The sequence below is a fragment of the Vulpes lagopus genome, chromosome 3, assembly GCF_018345385.1.
Source record: "Vulpes lagopus strain Blue_001 chromosome 3, ASM1834538v1, whole genome shotgun sequence".
Taxonomy (NCBI): domain Eukaryota; kingdom Metazoa; phylum Chordata; class Mammalia; order Carnivora; family Canidae; genus Vulpes; species Vulpes lagopus.
In genome coordinates this window covers 152,727,276-152,731,586 of record NC_054826.1, presented here as the reverse complement: position 1 = coordinate 152,731,586, position 4,311 = coordinate 152,727,276, and the positions used below count along the sequence as shown (strand labels likewise).

Genomic DNA, 4,311 nt, shown 5'->3' with positions numbered 1-4,311 from the left:
ACTAAGACTTACCTGGTTATGACCACTGCTGAGTATCCAATCTATCAGCAGCAAGAACTAACACTGAGCCCTCTATATGATACCATTCCCCGGGGATGGTACCTGGTGGCAGGTTGATTATGTTGGACTGCTTCTATCACTTTCTTCTTACTGGCATAGACACTTAGTCTGGATACAGATTTGCATTCAACACTTCTACTAAAACTACCATCTGTAGACCTATAGGATGCTTTATCCACCATTAAGGTATTCCACACAGCATAACTTTTGGTCAAGGAAATCCACAACAAAAGAAGTGTGACAAGGGCACCATGCTCATGGAATTCATTGGTTTTATCACAATCCCCACCATCTGAAAGTAGCCACTTTAACAGAATACTGGAATGGCTTTTTGAAAATTTGGTTATGACACTGGCTAGGTGGCAATACCTTGTAGGGCTGGAGCAAGGTTCTCCAGAGACTGTATATGCTCTGAATTACTGTGAGGTATATGGTGTTATTTCTCCATAATCAAGGATTTATGGGTCCAAGAATCAAAGGATAGAAATGGAAAGACACCACTGATATGACCCCTAGTGCCCCACTAGCCAAAATTTTTGGTACCTTTCCCCAGGACGTTATGCTTTGCTAGTTTAGAGGTCTTAATTCGAAAGGGAAGAATTCTTCCACCAGGAAACACACCATGATTTTAAGAAACTGGAAATTAAGACTGCTTTGCAACCACTTTGGACTCTTTCATGCCTCTAAATCAACAAAGAAGGGAGTTACTGTGTTAGTTGAGTGATTAATCCTGACTACCAAGGGGAAATTGGACTGCTACTCCATAGTGGAGGTAAGGAGCAGTATGTCTGAAATACAAGAGATCTCTTAGGACATCTTTTAGTATTACCATGTTCTGTGATTTATGGTCAATAGAGAACTACAATAATCCAATCCAGGTAGGACTACCAATGGCCCAGACCCATCAGGAATGAAGATTTGGGTCACTCCACCAAGTAAAGAACCAAGACTAGCTGAGGTGCTTTCTAAAGACAAAGGGAGGGGATCCCTGGATAGCTTAGTGGTTTAGTGCCTGCCTTTGGCCCAGGGCCTAATCCTGGAGACTTGGGATCGAGTCCCACATCGGGCTCCCTGCATGGAGCCTGTTTCTCCCTCTGCCTGTGTCTCTGCCCCTCTGTGTCTCTCATGAATAAATAAAATCTTTTTTTAAAAAAAAATAAAGACAAAGGGACTACAGAATGGGTAGTGGAACAAGGTAGTTATAAATACCTGCTATGACCATGTGACCAGTTTTTAAAAATATGGACTTATTTGTTATGAGTATTCCCCCTTATTTTGTCATAAATATGCTTGTGTATGTGTATGTGTGTATATATATTATCAAATGTCTCTAATTTCTTTTTTCTCTCATTCTCTGTTCATGATGTATTTTAGACTTATAAAATATTATTAATCTTACATCATAGTATTTAAGTTATGGGATATGAAGGAAAAGAGTAACCATTATTTAAGGACATTATCTCCTTTATTGAGGAAGAGGTTAGTGCTTTTCAGTTGCAAGCAGAAAAGTTGTATCATGTTAGGTGAAATTATGGCCTTATGTTGTCTTTATTTGGAGATTAAGTATGATTTAAGGTAATGTATATGGCTGACAAGTTGACAAGGGGTGGACTTGTGATGGCTAATTTTATGCGTAAACATTTTTTTATTATTTTACTTTTTCATGAAAGACACACAGAGAGAGGCAGAGACATAGGCAGAGGGGAAAAGCAGGCTCCTTGCAGGGACCCCGATGAGGGATTCAATCCCAGGACCCCAGATCAGGCCATGAGCCAAAGGCAGACTCTCAATCGTTGATCCACCCAGGCATCCCTATGGGTAAACTTCTGATAGTTAATTTCATGTGTCAACCTGACTGGACCAAGGGATGCTCAAATGGTTGTTAAAACATTATTTCTGTGTAGGCATGTAAGGGTGTTTCTAGATGAGATTAAATTTAAATTGGTAGACTGAGTAAAGCAGATTACCCTCCTCAATGTGGGCAAGGCTCATATAACGTGTTGGTGGCCTGAACAGAACAAAGGCAAGGTATAGGAGATTTTTCTCTCTATAGTTGACTGTGTGAGCCAAGTCATTGGTATTCTCCTTTCAAACTGGGATTTACATCATGGCTTTCCTGGTTTTCAGGCCTTTGGAACTACACCACCAGTTTTCCTGTGTTTCCAGTTGCAAACAAAGATCATGGGACTTTTCCATAATTGTGTGAGCCAATTCCTTAATATTTTAATTAATTAGTGTAACATGCACATGCATACACTCTGTTTCTCTGGAAAAACTCAACTATTGGGGCGGGTAATTTTCTTCAGGATGTAAATTATTTTCAAATTCAAACATCCATCAGGCTTTTAATCCTTTTCAAGGACTATCTTCTCACTTTTTTTTCCTTCAGCAGTGTCTGGATATAAAGGAAGTGTCTGGATACAAAGGAAATAAAATCTTGAATCTATCAAATTCTAGCAACCTTAAATTTTCTGTATTTCATTGCTTCATCTTTATTAGTTTTTTAAGAAGTTAAAAAGGACCACAAACTTTACTAAAAGTAAGTAAGGTAACATATAATATATACAGATGGCACATGGTGCCAATTTTATTTGCAGATATTACAGTACTGCAACTCATGTTTACAAGTTACACCTTTGCCACAGCCTTGGCTAAATCTTGAACTATCGCAGAATTTAGCTGTGCCAGAGTGCTGATCATAGCATGCTTAGATGCGGCCTACTTGCTCTTGATAGTCATATGCTTTGTAAGCCTATGATTCACCATGACTATATTCTTAACCAGGTGTTGCATAACATTTAGAAGAGATTCTTCAGTGTATGACAGATAATATTGTAGAGTTGGTGTCCATTCACCATTATCAAGAATTTTCAGCACTAGGCAAAAAGATCCTGCCGCAATCTGAGAAGGAGGAAAGAGCACCATATCATAATCCAACACAGATAGTTCCATCAGGTATTTGGCCAAAGTATGTTGCTCAGCATCAACCTCTGCAATCTTAGATGCTCCCCAAAGGAAATGCAGGCTTAGACGGCAGCACAGACCAAAATTTAAAGATCTTAAATCTTCATTTCCATCTGCCTGATCTGGTGTTTAAGTATTTTCAGTCACAAAGGCAAAGTCACCAATTTCTGGAGGGTACATCTCTTCATTTTTGCTTGCAATAAACATGGCAGTGACACCAACCAGCTACAGCATCTTCTTGGGCACAGAGTTATTCTGCATGAACCGATCTATAATGGAAAGAGTCATGTAATGGTCTCTTGCAGTAACCTGAATTTCATTTGAACCTGTACTAGCCAATTAGGATGGCTCTCATGTTTCCAGTGACTTTACGACCCAGTAGGTATTTTGGTTTGACTGCTTGTTCTTCCTCAAGTTGTCTCAGATAAGCATAAATATCTTTCACATATTCATTACAAAGGTTTGGATCAGCTCCATCTTCTGCATTCACATGGTTCACTGCAGGAATTACATCAGAGAAAGCCTGACAGAGGTATTCTTCTGCAGGGGCACATCCAGATGTTTCCATTGGGCTTGGAGAGGGAGTATCAACCAAAACAGGCTCGGAGAAAGTTTTTCTTCTTTAATGGGCTCAGGTTCCGGCTCTGGTTCTGGCACAGGTACAGGCACAGTCTCGGGTGCCTTCTCCAGAGGCTTTGGTATTTTTTTAGCAATGACTTTTCCAGGAACCGAAGTTTTTGCTTCCTTTTTCAGAGGCAATTTGGCCTGTGGTTGTTCTCTGACTTGGTTACCAATGTCTCCAAAAGCAATTCTTGGCCTCAGTCGGGGCTTGGAGGCTATAGCAGTGGCCAGAGGCATGCGCTTTGCGCCTGCCATACTGATCTTCGCCGTATTTTCAACAATAACTTTTGTGTTGCTGGTGACCCAGAGCGCCATTGGCTTCCTCTCCATCAGGTGGCAGCTCAGTGGGGGAGAAGCAGACCACGGGAGCCACCTGCGAGGGGACCTGAACCCTCCACAGATCAACAGCCCTTCCTCCGCGGCACACCCTCATTGCCTCATCTTTAAAACAGAGGCAATAACACTACTAAACCCATAGATTGTTATCAGAGTTAAATAGATAAAGCATGTAAATGCTTAGAACAGGTTCTAAAACATAGTAGATGCTCAGTAAATGTTAGCCATTATCATTGTAGTGGAAGAGGGGGCTTCTGGTTCTCCTTACTTACTTCTGCTGATGGTGTAGCTTGTCACCTGATATCTGGAAGTGAGTAGGACTGGATTATT

General features: G+C 40.8%; 1 pseudogene; it reads right to left on the bottom strand.

Moving 5' to 3' along the window:
- Positions 1 to 2,688: 2,688 nt before the first annotated feature.
- On the bottom strand, positions 2,689 to 3,960 carry LOC121486229 (annotated as a pseudogene).
- Between the last annotated feature and the right edge of the window lie 351 nt (positions 3,961 to 4,311).